At 33.9% G+C, this 18908-nt stretch overlaps 1 protein-coding gene across 1 annotated transcript in view; it reads right to left on the reverse strand.

Annotated features, from left to right (window-relative positions):
• Window positions 1-1326: 1326 nt before the first annotated feature.
• The window catches only part of LOC150094118 (uncharacterized), a 434551-nt gene continuing 416969 nt past the window's right edge, over window positions 1327-18908 (reverse strand). The window contains exon 4 of the mRNA XM_090411797.1: window positions 1327-3357. The gene's annotated coding sequence lies outside the window, so the exon portion shown is untranslated. The remainder of the gene's footprint in view (window positions 3358-18908) is intronic.

The raw sequence follows: 18908 nt of genomic DNA on the forward strand, positions 1-18908 counted from the left end.
TCCATATACAAGTAGCAAAATAGTATTACCATATTATTAATATACTTTGGGCATATATAGTTGTAGGAATTTTTTTTTTTTTTTTTGCTTCGTTACAAAGTATTACTTGATACGAAATTATATTCTTATTTTAATTCTTTACCCAAGCATAACTAAACAAAGTTGCACGTGAAGTTTCTTCATGATTAGGCTATTTGTATGTAACTACTTGTAACTGTTGGCTATTGACTTCACATCAATAGCAAACTTCATGCACAAACTTTGTTTGCTTATAAGGATTAAACCAAGAATATAATTTCTTGTTTTAATTCTTCACATCTAGTATAATAAATTATGCTATTAGAAATTATAAAATTATACTTTGTAACCAGGTAGAAAAATTTTAAAGTTGTTTTTTCTCCCCTGTTGCTGAGGCAGACACCCTTCATACTTAGAACATCTAATATCTACATCCAGTCATCCTCCATAAATCTGCTTAGGTGTCATTTCTAAATATTTTCAAAATATTAGATTTGATGGCCTTACTTTATGGTTCATGCAGCACATACATCAACATTTTATTTTGATCTGTCCAAATGATAACCAAAATACAAATAATTAAGGCTTGTTTTACAATTTTATTTTTTGACTGATGTTTGGTTTTGGTGCAAGTTATTCACACAAATATAAAACTGTTTGGAGAATTCACACAACCAACTGTGTCATTTCTACACTTACAAAAAACATTTACCATACAGCCTGCAAATGTGCACCAAGGAAGTAGCTTAGAGTACTCAAACAAATTTCATCCAGTAAATTAAGACATTAGCTTCAAACTAAATATAAATGTCTAATAGTCGTATTTAGATATTTTGTTAAAATCAACAAATCATACTTTCTTTTCCAGATTTTTTTCGTGTATATAACAATATAGTGAAGAGTACAAAAATGTAACTATAGGCCTAGACAATCACTGCTAGATGTAGGATAAAACGTTTTGAGTTAAGTTTCTTATTTAATTATCAAATTTTAATATTGCACTTTAACTAGATTGTTGAAGGACCCCTCCCCCAGATGAATATGTTAAAATAGTCTTGTTTGGTTAAAGCCAGTGGTGAGCTATAAGGGGCTCGCCCGAACCCTTTGTTAAATTTTTCTTAAATTTGCGAGTCCCTTGTTCTTTTTCTTTACTTTTTTATTTTTTCAAAAAACAAACTCCATAGCTCACCACTGGATGCCAGTGACAAAATGCTGTTAATGAACCTGAGTAAATAGTTACTTAAAAGCAATCTGATCAGTGTGTGTGCTATTTACGTGTACAATTTTTATAAGGTTGATAGAAAAGGGATCCACAAGTACGAAATTTTATTGCCGCAGTAACAAGATACATTAACAAAAAAATTCAAGCACCATAATAAATGTTTTTGAAAGACAATGGCAAGTTACAATTTGTAACAACTACACTTGAGTGGTATAGACTTTCTTTTATTCTTATTCATTGTTATTAATACAAAACTGAAAAATATTACATGACTGAATTCCGAGTGGCTGCTGTAAAATTGAAGAGTGAATCGGATAAGCAGTATTGAATCCAGGGAATATACCAAGGTGGAATATTCTTCCATCATTCCTCGGTGTTGTCATTTAATACCTTCACACTGCAAAATAAAAGCTGCATATTAAAATAAATACTGCTGATTTTGCCCCGGCGGTTCATAAATCCGCCTCCATAAAGTAGGTCTGGATTCAACATTGCTTGCCGAGACTTGCGACGTCCTTTGGCTATGAAAAATGCGTTCTATACTATAACGTGGTATAGACTTTCTTTTATTCTTATTCATCGTTATTAATACAAAACTGAAAAATATTACATGACTGAATTCCGAGTGGCTGCTGTAAAATTGAAGAGTAAATCGGATAAGCAGTATTGAATCCAGGGAATATACCAAGGTGGAATATTCGTCCATCATTCCTCGGTGTTGTCATTTAATACCTTCACACTGCAAAATAAAATCTGCATATTAGAATAAATACTGCTGATTTTTCCCCGGCGGTTCATAAATCCGCCTCCATAAAGTAGGTCTGGATTCAACATTGCTTGCCGAGACTTGTGAAGTCCTTTGGCTATGAAAAATGCGTTTTATACTATAACGCTTTCTTGTAAAGAGGAATACATCATTGTACTGTATTAGCGAATCCCTCAAAGACAATATAGCATAATAAATGAATTTGGATTTTGCATATATAGTTTGGTGTTAATATTAGGCACATCATCGCCTGCATTTGTTCTTAATTATACTTCCTTTGACTTAGAATGTAGTATTAAACATGACCTGCCTAGACTATAATGCGCGTTCTCTTTCTCTCAGACACACCCATACATATCACACAAACATGTAAATCTACTGTACAACCATACGTATATACAGTACCGAAGTTTGAAAAATATTTTAGTACAGCACCTCTAGGAATATGTAATAAAATATATCGACTCCTAAGTACTTAAACGCGAATATTATACTTTCACTTCTTTGAAAATGATTTTGATGAAGTTTTAGGAAAAAGCGAAGTGTAATTTTATATAGGAGTTATTTAAATGGAATTCTTCAGTGTAAATATATATATATTTCTGGCCTCTCTTCGAATAAAACATTTGTACGTTCAAATATTTTCCAAGTAATAACGATTTTAAACAGAAAAGTGTAACATTGCGTGTACGTTAAAAATATACCCACACGATATAAGGCAATGCGCAAATAGGACTTGAAAAAAGAAAGCCCCAAGCATTGGTAAGAAATCGCGCGTGAATATTCGTGGGCCCTAAGATGTTTATGCGTTTTGAAAGCATACAAACGGGAACCGGCTAGCCGGCACAGCAGTAAGTGCCGGAGTAACGTGATCCCCGTCCAGACACAACAACGATTATCAAGACAAATGCTTTATGCTAATGAGGCAACAGGGGACGAAATATGTGATAAAGTAACACCTAACTGAGTGACGGGTTACCATGACCAATCAGAACACAACGACTATAAGCGTTAACAACAAACAGAAAGCTGAAGCTTGTTTTAAACAAGACTTTGGTCGGTTTCATAACAGCGGAATTACCGGACTGCAATAAGCACTTTTCCCTTTCAATAGTATCGCCTCACTAAAAGTAATGCCCTCTTGCGACGGCCACATAAGTCGCACTAGACATGACTGAAGCGAACAATTACTTAAATTACTTTTGATGGATGAATTAATTTTTTTCTTATGAATTTATTCCCAAATGAAATTAGGGAAATGAAATTGGGAATATTATTCCCTAATGAAATATTCCCGAAGGTTATATCTTTTACTTCGTTCTTCTGCGGATACATCGCCACCGAACGATACCTAGAAAACAAAAGAAAAAATATTATAAAAATTGCGAAATTGTTAGAAATAATTTTTGAATTAATTGAAAAAGAAAATAATTCATGAATATTTTGTTTAATCCCTAGCAATAGCAGCACTCACTAAGCAACATATGTTCAGTCGGCAGTATTTATAAATTATAAGAGAAGAAATAGTGCCGATGATATCTTTTGGTCTTCTTACTGTCTAGACAATTCATAAGCATTACAAATGATTAATTTTAGTTATTGGAAATAAGAAAATACTACAGCACAGCCTTCCAGTAAAACACTGGTCAAACATGACTACGGCAAAAATAGTTAAAGATAGTTATACAAATGCCATATTCTTTACTATATACAATCGAGACGTCTAGTCTGCGAACAAAAGTTCTATTGTTTAGTGGAAATCAGACATGTCTGAAAAATGTAGAGGTAGAAATGTTTCACGGAAGCCAATAAAGCACTGCATATGTTAGGTATATAAATAATTACTATTATTACATAATATTAAATAACTTGTGATTGAAAAATGCCTTTCGAAAACTATATTATTTTCGTAAGAAAAATAATAAAGTTGGTCTGATGATCAAAACTAAAATTATTCTTAATACAATATGGTCTCCCATGATGTTTCTTGCTTCTTTCATTCAATATTTGAATCAACTTGAAATAAGAAATATTATTTTCACTTTAATTGGATTTCGAATCATATTCATGGAATATGATTCGAAATTTAATTTGATTTTGATCATACAAATACAAAATGTCCCATCGAGTATCTGAAATCGCCAGTAAGTGTAAAAAAAAAATTTTTTTTTTATTGTAGTAAAGAAGAAATCTCATACATTCAGTTGAAATTTTGGATCGGTCAGTTTCGTATCTTATCATGTCTTATCTAAGCTCTAAATAGAAGGTACGCTTACTTGCCGCCATTTTAGATCTAGGGTCGTCCACAGTCGTATTCGTTCGAGCTCGATTTTTTCGACTTTATAGCGAAATGGGAGGTTGTTCTGCTCCAAATTGTATGTATGTATATCTATATATATTGTGTAAACATATAAAAGTTATAAATTATCATTGACCTGCTTGCTTTTTAAAGGTTCATATTGAAATATAAGAAAAATACATATATTAACATATAAGAACAGTACATATGTTGGAAATACTGTTATTCTATTACACAGACCCCCCCCGTATGTATGTATGTATATATGTAAACATAAATTACTTATAAATTATCATTGTTTCAAAAGATAATTACAAGTCATATGTCTAGTTTTGTTTTATTTTATTATTAATATTATTACATGACACCTCCATGGAATCCCAGGACTTTCAGTTCCGTATTTTTAAAGTACGGATTTAGACAATGCAGAATTTCTAAAATTAATAACAGTATTTTATCAAAATCGCTAATTCATACAAAGCAGTACAACCAATAATAAAGGGCATGGGAAGTCTCTTTACGAATTCACAAAAAATGAGTGCTTATGAACGTTATACAGCCACTTCTATTTACTGATAAATAGATACGAGCTCTAACCGCCAAGATAGCTCCAAAATGGCGGCAAGTACGGGGGGGAGGGGGGATCTGTGTAATAGAATAACAGTATTTCCAATATATGTACTGCTGTATGCAAATTCATAAGATTTTTCTTATATTTCAATATGAACTTTTAAAAAGCAAAGAGGTCAATGATAATTTATAACTTATTTATGTTTACACACACACACACACACATTGGCGCACTCAGGGAGGGGGGGGGGCAAGGGGCTTTGGCACCCCCAAAAGAAAAAGAAAAATTTCCAAAAATCTTTTCCTAATTAAAATTCTTTTTTTATTTTTATTTTTTATTTATGTTGGGTCGTGTCTTCTATTTCTATGTTCGTTATATGCTCCTTATGAATTAGCGGTCATGAATCAACTATTCTTAGCAGAAATCCAAGCGAAGCTCTATAAAGTGTGAGCGTACTATACTATATTTGTTAAATCATTTTACTATTAGGAGAACAATATAAAATACTTGATTTAAATATAAGTTGTTAAATTAAATTTAATTACATATTTCGTTTTTATTTTTTTATTACATGTAACAAAACTTAATGAGAACACTGGGCGTTCATGTGCGGCAACAAGTTCATCAAAGCCGATTTTCAACGATGATTATGATATTTGTAACAAATCCTGAAGATGGTCAATTCCGTATTGAGAATATAAATCGTTTCCGTCATCAGAAATAATGAATATAACTAATATATCAATCAGAAAATCTACGGTCGAAACTAATAGCTAAATTGATAATACATATAATTCAATATAGTTTTTATCATACCGCAGGCTGCACAAAATCACGTTACGGGCCGTATGCGGCCCTGCTGTTGGCCACCTATGATCTACACCATATTTTAGTAGACATTTACTAACAATTCAAAAACGTAATTATTTTGAAAATACCTAAAATAATTCTGCGCATGTTTTACTTGAAACTCGCCAATTTCAAAAGTATTCATTATATGAAAATAACTTAATGCGCTTACGGTACTAAAAGGGAAGGGGGAAATACATGAAACGTTTGTCGTTTTTCATGGCAAAATCTATGAATAAACAGTATGGAATGTGAGTCGACAATTTTTCAGCGAACCTTTGAGATAATGACGGCGATTCTGAGATCTTAGACAGCGCAACAATCGGAAGAATTGGCTTCGTATTACTATCATTCCAAATGACGGTAATAATGACAAGACAAAGTGTAAAAATTTGATAGATCCCAGCAATCTTATTAAACCCTACACATCTGAACATAGCATTAAGCTGAATGCTACCTTGTGATGGTCCACTAAATACGCAAACAAGAACATGCTAACATATGCGGCAATGAGCACATGCACCCAACTAATTTGAATTATCAAACCGTATTTATTTTCACCATGTTAATCGTTACCATTTTAAGTCCACGTCTTTATATTTTCCTCTCCCCATTCTTTATATATTAAAAAAAATCTATCTGCTGGTATTTGTATATGACCCTTTCAGAAGTTTGTAAGTCTCAATCATATCACCCCCCCCCCTTTCTCCTGTTTGCTAGTATGTGCAGCCCACAAATTCTCAATCCGTCTTCATAATCTGTATTCCACAATTCCGATATAGTTTTTTCTTTCTTTTAAACACCCTCCTTTGCCCTCTTCCCACTATATCAGCATCTTCAGGGAAACCAGAACTACTACACCTAATAGTCCAGGAAGGTCGTATCGAGTCTTGTAAAGAAGCAAACTGATTTCCTTTTTCCTTACACATCAAGGTTTCGTTTGCACATTACAGTTATTCAATGAATTGCATCTGCAATCTTTGCTATATGGCCCTTGAACTTCAACGCCCTAATACAACTCCAAGATCCCCAGCCTGATCCCTATTTTCTAGCATAATTCAATATATATATTCCCACTAAAAAGACTCGAATAAAAATAATTCATAATTTTAATATTTATCCTAATTAAATTACATCAAGATAGAAATTATAATTTCTAATCATGTGCAATATTTTGCCAATAAGAACTGTCGAACTATAGCAGAGAAAACAGCAACAAATGACAAACTTCATATGCATAAGACCAAACAGACATCGACTTAACGCCTTCAGAACTGTTTACATAGATTACAATTTGAAACTATTCCTATTTGAATTTTCGATTGCTGATACTTCCTTCGTATCCATATGAACTAGCATGTAACAAATATACGCTATTTCAAGTTGATGCAAGAGATCATAGTTCCTCCTGAACTTACTTCAATTCGAATGTGAAAGGTTTCTAGCAATTAGTTGCAACAGCATTTTTTTTTTTTTTTTTTTTTTTTTGGGAGGGGTTCATATTTAAGATTATCATTCCGCTATAATCGTACCTTGAAACAGCATGATGAGTGCGAGATAAAAACACACAAGGAAAATTTAGGACTTGGTTTCGTCTTCCTAGTAATTGGCAACTACTACTGCATAAAATATAAAACATATTTTACAATAAAACCTGTTTAAGATACTACCTGTATTATAAGCAGGCACCTGTCTAAACAGCCAAGATATTTTATTAAGTATCGTAATTATAGTTATCTTTATTAGAAGACCACTTTGTACCTTAATGTAACTATATATTATACCCTGTCTAAAATAACTTTATGATAAGGAAGCGAAAAAGAAAGATGAAATTTTTCAGAAAACTAGCTGAATATCACGTGGGATCATAAAACAGAGATTTTACAATATCCGGATATAAAACAGTTACATTATTAGATACTATAAACGAAACGAATAGAACATATATAAATTTAATGTCTAATAGAAGTTGAAACAGTTCGTTAAACAGCTGTCAGGCCAATGAAACTGTAATCAAGCGCTAAGAAAAATGGAACTTGAGTCCTGGAGAGGGTTTGCCATCTATGTAGTAGTCCAAATCTAAGACAAAGTTGTATTCTCGTAAACACACGGTAACTTTCATAAAAATTTTGGGAAATTTCAATGACAAAGTTTTTTGTTTTTGACTACAAAACAATACTAATCATTATTTTTTAAAAAATAACTTTTGACGTCAAATGCAGCTGAATGATATTCAACTACATTTCTTCTTGATGAAGCTACCACCACAAAGAAAACCTTCCACCTGCTACATTCTTCGGAAATGAGACAGACAGACAGCTGCGATTATTAGAAACCAGACAGGGAGAGTCATTTATTTTCCTGATCTTATGTGTTCTATGGCACTTTTCCAAGTTTTTATAATTTTTTGAAAAATCAAGGTTAAGTTTATTACATATAATTACATGAAATTTTTTTATTGACTACAAAATACAGCATATTGTTACATAAGGCCAAAGAATTCTTGGCATCAGGCATGTTTCGGGATTCAGAACAACATTCTTCGTCTGACTTTGTTTCCTCCTTCCCCATCTCCTGGGATCAAGGTCGGCAGTGCTTTATTCTGTGTGACAGATAAACATTTTATAACAGAACACATGGGAAAAGCACACATTGCCCTATCGAAGTTGATACTTCGCTTCTAAAATGTAAAGAAAAAGAAAATGGCGAATGCAAGTGGTATGCAAGTAGCTTGCCTTAATTCGGTAGAAAGGCAAGGGTGCCGTGTGTGATATCCGCACTAAATAAGACCTCGTTCCAAGTAAAACACAATTTAATTTAAATGTGGCGTGCTACGTTCACTGCTGCCACCAGCCATCTGGTATAAATACACTCTACCCTTTGAGGTTCAAACGATGGGTTAACATAAATCTTCAGGTAATCTGAGCTATAATTCTGCAGCTTTGACGGCGATAACTTGCGTCTCCCAAGGAAGGGAAAGAGCACTTTAAAGATCTGATTACTGGCTGCACGTGTAGCGTCCCCTTTACGTATTGAGAGACTGCAAGTATCGCAACTAAAATAGTTGTCATACCAACTTATGAATGTTAGTTAAATACAACCGAAGCTTAGCCTGTTCCATGGTGTCGTTGAATCCAAGAAAATAAAAAATTCTTCCATCATTAATTGGTTCATATTTCCTCATGGACTCTAATTTCTGCCAATTTTTACTGTAATACACTTAAATGATCCTCTTAAATGCAAATGAAAATTTAACGATGATTTGTATGCAACTGATGTTGACTGAACTGTTTCTAATTGGCGATTTATAATTGGGAACTTCAATATACATAATAAAAGATGGTCTTCCTTGCCAAACAACACTATACTGATGTCCTTGCTTGTGTCCTACTTTTCTCCCTTTCTTTACCTTCACCATTCTTCGAAGAGTTCTCGGCAAGTAACTGGAACAATATAAATAAAACTATTTTGTTTTCGAGACTGTTTATATATTTAAATCTTTCATTTTTACGGCAATTCTTGGCATTTTACAAGGACAGACAAAACAGTCACCTGCTATTTGCAAGCATAAGATCACAAATGAAAATAAATTCGTCTATTGAGTTAGCCATTTGTAAACACTAGACTTTCCAAGTAAAACGCAAAAAAGGATTGCATGTTTCGTTTCGTATTTGTTGCACTGATGGAACAAACTGTTCAGTGACGTTTAAGTGATTTATAATATAGAGATAAGACTACAGAATAATGGGTATTTTATTATTTGGATGGACAGGAAATGGTTTTAGAATTGCGATGTGTAAAAATGAGAAATATTAAAACAGAATATTTTACAAAAATTGTGAAGTATTTATTGAGTATTCAAAAGAGAAAATAACCCTCAATTTGTTTAATTTAAAAAATATGAAATCGGGAAAAAATTAATTTTTTAAATATTATTAAAAAAAAGATCGAGCGGCGCACTGCAATTTCATTTTTTTAAAAACTGAAACAACTATTAATAAAACCAATGAATATTAGACAAAATTATTCAACTCTTTTAGTTACTTATAACAGCATCCGATAACGTATCATTTTAAAAGATATAAGAAATGCAAAAGAAAAAAAAAGCATGTGTTATGGCGGAGAAAAATCTATTATTTTGTTGCATAATACTGATGCACAACAAGCAGATAAATTATAAATTTTCCCGTTCGATAGAAACAACGAGATATAATAAAACATCTTTATTTTATTTTTCCTCAAAGATAGCTAAGCGTGAAGAAAACGCTAGCGAGTGATCAACAAAAGATGTGTTGTCGATGTCTCGATACGTGTCTGGGTCCAGCGGCCTGTTTATTGTGTATTCAAAGTATCGGCAAAAATATTACCGTTGCAGAAGTATTGCTCTGTGCTAGACGAGTTGGGCGTAAAGCGCTTCAACCAGTTCGTCTGCACGTTACAGCGACAGCAGACGATCCTTGAAATGAAAATAGTGTACATGAAAAGTAGGAAAAACAGATTCATGTTTTTGTGAAAGAGCTCAAGATTAACGGTCCATCTATTTTTTAACGGGAGTAAAAAATAAAAAAAATCACTAAAATAAAATAAAATTAATAAGTACATACATTAAAACATAGCAAAAACGAAAATGAAGTGTTTAAGTCCGCGTATGGATTGTTCTGCGCATGATCCCAATTGATAGGAACGTCAACTCCAGACGTATAATGGTAGGTATGTGTGGCTTCTGTGAAATTAAATTATCCGAAACGTATCCAAATATCTCTACAGCCCAAAACTACTGCACTAATCGTTGATTGGACGGAACTTTTTTCGATAACAGAAGATAATTCACATACATGTACCATGTTGGCATCTGCAAGATTTTCACCTTCCAAGTGTGACATTTTAACTTCCGCAAGTACTGCTACGACGTCTGCTGTAAGTTATTTCTTACAGATGAAAACATAGCTATTTGACCTCCGCATTAAACTAACAGCAATGAGCAAGCAATTCTGAAGACTGGCATAAGAGAGGAGGAGGGGAGGGTAGAAAATTTCTTTAAAAAGGAAAGAAATTTCCTTATTAGGGAAATTTCTGCGCTGCACTATTAAAATAAACTAATATGTAGTGTAAGTAGATGTTGCAAATATGTATTACTGAGTAATGTTTACTATCAGTCTTGTCATAGCAACGTTCCTTTCTAGCTATGTTTCGTGTAAGAAATAGCTTACAGCAGACGTTGTGGCAGTACTTGCGGAAGTTAAAATATGACACCTGGAAGGTGAAAATCTTGCAGATAGAAGAAACAGAAATTTCAAACATTTTTTTTTTTTTTTTCTGAGGCTACCGGAAAACCAAATCAAGGCTACAGTTCAATTAATAAGCACTTGCTATTGCTGTACTGTTACAATAACAGTCATCATAACTTAATTTTGACATTTAAAATGAACGAGTCACGACATAATTCTACATCGATATCTATTTCAAGTCAAAAGATATATTTTATTATTTCTTACGTTGAAATATCAACTCCATAATATTGCACTATACGAATTCTGAGAAAAAAAAAATAATAAAAGGAATGAACATATGGCTCATTTTTTTTTAAATAACGAAACCTGTGGTGCGATCATAATTAAAAGAAACACGTATTAACCACAGTGAAAATTATTTAATTGTTTTATTTAATTATTTAATTAACTCAGGATGAAATATTTACAATTAAATAATTTTCACTGTGGTTAATACGTGTGTTTCTTTTAAAGATGGCTCATTGACAACTTATATATATTAAAAATGAATATGAAGAAGGAATTGATGCCATTTATATGTAGCATGTAAAATGTGAAACAATTCGAATAACATTATGAATAAATTTATCTATTTAAGGAAAGAGTGATATTTTTTGGGGGGAAGAAGTGGAATTTAAAAATAATGTCCTTTGCGATTATTTTATGTAAAAACTGCTTATATGATTTGTAAACATTTATATCGATATTTTGTTTCATTTTGCTATTAAGTTTAAGAAGGGATGGCTTATCATATTAAGCATATCCACACCGGACAATTAATATTCTTATATTATTATTTCTTTCTTATTTACTGTTTTATTATTTCTTCTTATTATTATTTCTTATGTTACAAAAGCAGTTTCACAATAATAACACTTTCGTTTACTAGATGGCAGTACAAGCGTAACGTAGCGCGCTGTATACGTTACGATCTAATGTAACTAATGCATCTTGTCATAGCAACGTAGTAAGGTATGCTGGAACGTCCATCTAACAAGTACCAATGAATAACAACATATGACATGTTATATAAAACTCGGAAATAAAAACAGACATATCAAAATAAGCGACTTAGAAAAACGAGACAGCTATTGTGTAAATGTGATTAATGACACAACAGGAAATCAAATATTATTCTAATTGTTTTATATAAAATTCAAGGTAAGAAGTAAAAAGAAAGAAAATTTAACGAATGACGTTCCATTTTACAAGGAGATTTCAGTGTATCAAAAACCTACATTAGAGAAAACTCAAAATGTCTCATTACTTCCGCGAATATGTTGATTCAGAAGCTTCTCAAACCAATTCGAAAACAAATTATTTCAGCTAATTACAGGAGAAAATTTAGTTTGTCTTTGTTGGATGTTTTACGTGTCTTTTGGATTTATCTATACAAGTTGTACTGATAAATAAATAAAAAATATGTAGGCGAATGGAAGAAGATTGTTGTGTAATGTGATCACTAAAGTAATACAGAAAAATTCACAGTTAAGCAGCAATTGTGTAAGTGATTTATTAAAATAATTAAACCGCTACTTAAATTAGTACATAATTACACTAATTATAATACTTCTATAAAATGATAATCTCACAGAATAAAAACATTAAAAATAAAGGATTATTATTATTATTTTTTTTTTTTAAAGGACTTACTATCTGTAATTGAATTGTAATAATATTTAAGTTGTTAGTGGAACTCCACCTCTGGATTGTGTATTGACTTACCGAGGGACCCCGTATTACCAGGCTAGATATTCATCTAGAAAAAAAATAATCAGGCAGCGTATGTCGCCGATTTCAATCTTGCATCCTACTAATTCAAATAACTCTGGATTCCATTTTTTGGAGCTAAAATCTTCCACGTCGCGACACATACCTATCGGGAAAAAAATAACTTCCCAAGAAAATGATTGACTTGACCAAATTTCTTCTATTATAGTCAAAAGACCATCTGATAAAGCGGGGGGGGGAAGACATTGAAGCTTTGTGCTTGGAGTAATTATAGGACTAATACAACTAATAATATGCATATTTCATAGCATCAAGGTGGAAAAATAACATGCAGAAAAGATAATGGTTTTCGTCATTTTATTTCAAAGATAAAGCAAAGAAAGTAATCTATTCCACGAATTCCAAAATTGAAATAGTTAAAAAAAGATACATGATGGTACTAAGAGTAGCCGTGTAAGAATACCCTTTGGTACGAGGTAAAGTAATTAGCAACTATTACGCAGTTGAAGTTTGTAGAATAAGTGCGTGTTCTCTGTCATTACTGCTCATTTCCCATGACCGCTGTGTTCGGTGCCTCGTTAATGGTTGAATTGTGCCCTAACCTTGATACTCGAAGAAAGGCCAACGGCTTACCTTTCATATAATGCATATAGTCTGTCGGTATCGGTTGTTTACAATTTTTGTCCCTCCCCCTCGAATTTTATCCGCGTACCAGTAATCAAATTTATTAGCATTTGTCGGTACTTTTTTTTTTTTAAATTATTTTTATTAATCATTTGGCTACAACAAGCAAATCACGGATTTGTTGAAAATCTTACTTTATCTAAATATAGTCTCGCCCACTAGGGCGATATATGGCGTAATATTTTGGAGCCTAATATTTTATAGCGATTTCTAGTTTGACAAATGTTTTCTCGAATGTTCGATATACGACCGGATGAATGCCAGGCGCAAGTGTAGAAGTTCCAAGGTTGTTTTTTTGGTAGTTTATTGCAATCGGTTAACATGTGTGACTATTGCAGAAATAATTTTATTTGCTTTCATGGAAAAGCAGCTTTATGCCACGTTAACATCAGCAGAAATCACATCCAGGAAAGAGCAACATATCATCTGTAAAAGAATTGTACTGATGTCTACTAGCAGCACGCATACGACTACTTACCTACACGCACACAACAAAAATATTAGTATTAAAATTAAAATTTAATTCATGCTAAATTATAATAAAATAATTTAGCGCAAAAATCACACCACCTATTCTTATTTTATTTCTTTTTCATACCATTTCAAAACATCGATAAACATACCAGTCTCCGCAGTTTTGTTTATGAAATCTTATAATACATGCCAGCGCTTGATCTGCACTGCACGGAACCTAACTTCAAGTAATTTCTCCATCTGCAGCGTGTATACAATTAGAAACACAAAGATTCCTTTAGGTGGCAATCAGTAACCATAATACCAACTTGAATGCAACCAATTTCAAACTTTTCACTGATCTACGATATGTTACTGATGTCACAACTCCTCAATTTTTACTCGGCACTAACAAATAGTTCTCCCTCCCTCTCAGCTCGAAGGATTTTCACTTCCGCTAGTCTTAAATCCAGTAACAGCGCATAATATTACTCCCGCCCTACACACACCTTTTTTTAAAATTTTTTATTATTATTATTTATTTATTTATTATTATTTTTTTTTATGAAAGCGCTTGAATAATGGCTTTTATTCCCTAATTTGTATCTAAAATTGTTATTCTTGAAAATAGCTAAGTACGATTCATCGGGGAAGCAAAATAAACTAAAACAAATGTATAATTCATTCCCATGAGTGCGTAATATTTTATAGCGATTTCTGGTTCGTTTATTATTTTTTAATTACACACACAGCTTGGAAAGAAGGCAATGGGCAGCATAGTGTGAGGACCAAACAGCCATTACGCCTACCTTACTAAGATGCAAGACCTCCTTTCGCCGCAATGACTGCACCAATCCTACGGAGCATACTTTCGATAGCGATCAATGCGATTTTGGACCATTCTTCCTGAAGACATGTAATGAGGTTCTGGACTGTTGTGAGACAGATGTCCCTTGAACTCACCCGACACTCCAGTTCATCCCACGGATGTTCAATAGGGTTCAGATGAAAGCTCTGAGGAGGTGAGTCAAGTGTGGTGACGTTCATGTCTACAAACCATGACTTACAGCAACTGCCTTATGACAACAATGCATTGTCTTGCTGAAAGACAATGGTCAGTTCCGTAGAAACATCACAAGCTAGGGAGCCTTGCATTGTCCAGAATGTTCAGATGCATCTTGGAGTTCAATGTTCTTGGCACCGCCAAACCCACATCCGTCTGTTTACTTGGTAGAAGACAGCGTGATTCATCGCTCAATAACACATCTTTCCAAGCTTCGACGTCCCACAGTACACTCTCTTTGCACACTAAAGACGAAGCTGCACGTTGATTCGGGTAATGTGGGGCTTGCACATTGCAGTTCTACCATGGAAGCCCATGTTGTCAGCCTAGATTCGAAATATTTTTTGTGTAGATTCGTGTTGCAGTCGATGCCCGGAACTCAGCATTCAACATGCCAGCCGTTTTTTTTTTTTACATATTATTATTCGTATCACCTACATGATCGTCACGTTCGGTGAGTGTGGTGAGTCGTCCACTGCAGGCAGGTCTTGCAGTTGATTCACTGCGCTTCTATCACAGTATGGGGGTCACTGATTGTTGACCTGATATAGCCCAATTTGTGAATAATTTGCCGAACAGATAGGCCTGCAACGTGGCATCCTATCACCTTTTTCAAAATCCGTTGTTCCATTCTCGCAGCCATTTCACCCGGACACAGTTGCACTGACTTGGGAGCACCACATTTTTCGAATTTATGCCGGCTACAAACACGTGACTCGTTACATAGCACAACGACAATATGAATATAACAATGTGCCTTGCCCATGGGGGAAAAGGTGTCCGTTGACTTCTTTCCAAAGCAGTGTATATTTACTGCGAAATTTATGCAAGAGGCTGAGGAAAAATTGTGAAAGAGAAACTTGGAGAAGAATAATCAGGATTTAGGCCAGATAGAGGATGTCAAGTTCAAATTTTCACTTTATGACAAACAGTGAAGAAATCGTGAGAATATGACAAGGATTTGCACTTACGTTTTGTAGATCTGGAAAAGGCATACCACAAGGTGCCTAGAGAAAAGCTTTTCAAAACACTACAATTATATGAGTTGAATGGAAGATTGTACAGAACAATGCATAATCTAAGGTGTAAGTCAGCAGTTAAAATTAAAAGAACTACAAAAGATACTTTGATGTAACATCAAGTGCAAGACAAGGGTGCACAGTATCCCCACTCATATCCATCATCTGTGTGGATTAAGCATTACTGAAGAAAGTGGCATTACACATGATATTAGAATCGGGGATATCAAACGTAACTCTTTGCTTTATGCAAATGAACATTCTCGATTAAGAATGCAGCTGGAGAATGTAATTAAGAACAAGTAAAATATTTCGACTATTGATGCACAGTTTTTAGTGAAGATGGTAGATAAATCTGGAAATACTGTAGACAACAGAATAAATTTATATGAGATAAGAGAGAAATTAGTCAAAACCCTAAATTAGCTGTACAAGATGGTGTTCAAACCGATTTCAACTTATGGATCTGAGAGCTGGGTTAAAAATAAAATACTTGATCAAAGACTGGAGACCAAACATTTCTTGGAAAAATTAGGCTATTGAACAGATGGTATTAATTATTATTATTTGACACTTCCAGGGAGTCCAAAGACTCATCGAGGGAGGGTACCAACTCTATCTTCACCACTCAATCCAACTAGCCGCAACTACAGCAACGCTGTCTACCGCCGACCAGCACCACTATTTTTTCCAGAGACAATCACATGCATCCATGTCCACGGCGGGATTTGAACCCTCAGCCTTTTAACTGGAGAGCGGATACGCTAACCACTCGGCCAGCTAGGCCGGCCGAGTGATTTTATTCAAGAATGTGTGAGCAGGGCTAATCTAAGGTGGTCTGGTCACTTGAACAGAATGGGAGAGGAAAGATTAGCAAAACAAGTCTTCTTTGTCAGGAAAAGATCCAGAGGAAAATCAAAATTTAGGTTGATTGATGGAATAAGAAGCATCCTAGAGCACCGAAATATTATACACGGCAATATTGGAGTGCTGACAAGTAACAGACGAATTTCAAAGATAGGAGTTTAATAATGCAAATTTAATCATGCAGTGCTGTCATAATTATTTGTACACCTCCCCCCCACCCCCCAGGATACATATCAGGAAATTAAGAACAGATAAGAAACGTTTGTGTTAAATTAACAACATTAATCCAGATGCTTTAAGCCGGCACAAATGAAGATGGAACTAATTCCATTATAGTATTTAAGCATCTGAATCACAGTTTTTTTTTTTTTTTTTAATAAGAAAAACTAATCTGTACATGCGGAACCAAAACGGATTTAAAGTTTAGTGTAGAAAAGCATAAGTAAATAAAATCTATGTGGAAGATTTATGTCTTTCATCAGACATACTCGATGAATGATGCAGGGACATGTTAACAATTTCTACCAAAGCAACGAAAGAAGGTGGGGAAAGTTTTATACAGTTATGGAGTTGTTCAAGCAGGACAAACAGAAAAGTAAAGAAAATGTTCAAGGCATGTTATTTTTTGAAACATTTGGAAAACGTATTTTATGCTAAGAGGATGAAGAAATGGATAATGGTAATGAGTAGACAGTAGGCCTGCTGTAAATAACGAGGAATTCTTTAAAAACGAGTTTCGTGGTTCAGTAATTTTGTTAAATATATTTATAACAGATATATTTTGAACACTGTGCCACAAGGCTTATATTACAGAAAGCGGATGACAGTTTTAAGTTTTCGGGACATTCCGAGTGTCGAGAACCTGTTGGATATAAAGAAGAGAAAATAAAAGTAGATTATCTATCGTCTCCCCATTCCGAAAAGGGAGCAGCTAACACTCTCTTAGCCTTTATTTTGTAAATCGGCGATGGTGAGGTTCAGTACATTTCCACATCATGCTGGTAAAATGCGAAGTTCCTAATCTTAACTATTATTTATTTGTATGCAGCCTGTATGTTCTACGGTCGATTCTGCTGCTTTTTGGGATTAAGATGCCAAGTTTCGAGAAAGGGAAAACATACTTGTCTGCACCAAAGATCAACTAACTTTGAAAATCGGCTAAAAGTAGTCTAGAAAAGTTCCTCTAATCAGTGAAGAGAATCGGCCCTGTAAGTCTTTCGTCTGCGGATGAAGCACTATGAAAGTTACAGAAGTTATTCAAACCTAGATATAAAAGTACGAAATATTTATTTCGGTATAGGTTATACGCTGAAACTGTGGCGTAGAAGTGTCCGAACACTTCTACGCCACTTTTTAGAGACACCTTTTAGTCCAACATTTTTTTCTTACTCCTTATATCTGCCCTTGGACAATGCAGCCGAGTTTTTATCGTCCCATGCATTTTTTTTTTTTTTTTACATTCTTTGCCAGCCATTGTCAAGTTAATTGGCTTTGGATACAGTCCGTGAGGTTTGGCTGTTAAGCTTCTCCGTTTCTGATCTATAAACAAACAAACCCGTCTGATCACGAAATGGATAGTTTATTAACACCAGGTGCCAGACGGGTACATTATTTGAGTAATGGAGCTTGTAAGTAACACGGATGGTGTAGAATGGGACAAAGATATAGCCTGCAGCAATAGTTTATCTCAGTCAACAAGTACTTATGCAAATTTCACCCAACTGACTCAGTTTTTATCAACTTTAAGGCTTAACTCGACTTGTTTTCATTTTTCTTACTGTGGTAGGGATAAGCTTTTAAACATTTTGTGCAAGTAGGTTTTTACGAAATGGGCAGGTGCACAAAACAGTGCATGGTCTGCTCTTATGGAGTATTGGTAATGCTAGCATTGATAATATACATCCAAAAAAAAAGTTGTGAAGAATAACCTGCGTGAACATATTTAATCAAATAATGGTACTGCGTAAGTCCAGGAGAGTGGCGTCGCTAAGAGATTTGGTTTATAATCATATCTGATCGTCTGGAAGCACACGAAAGAAATTCAAGTTATTTGATTAAATATGTTTTCGTATTATATTTTCATAATAAAATTAATA

This window comes from Typopeltis vanoorti, chromosome 22 (assembly GCF_054136105.1).
Source record: "Typopeltis vanoorti isolate ZY-2024b chromosome 22, IOZ_Tvanoo_1.0, whole genome shotgun sequence".
Taxonomy (NCBI): domain Eukaryota; kingdom Metazoa; phylum Arthropoda; class Arachnida; order Uropygi; family Thelyphonidae; genus Typopeltis; species Typopeltis vanoorti.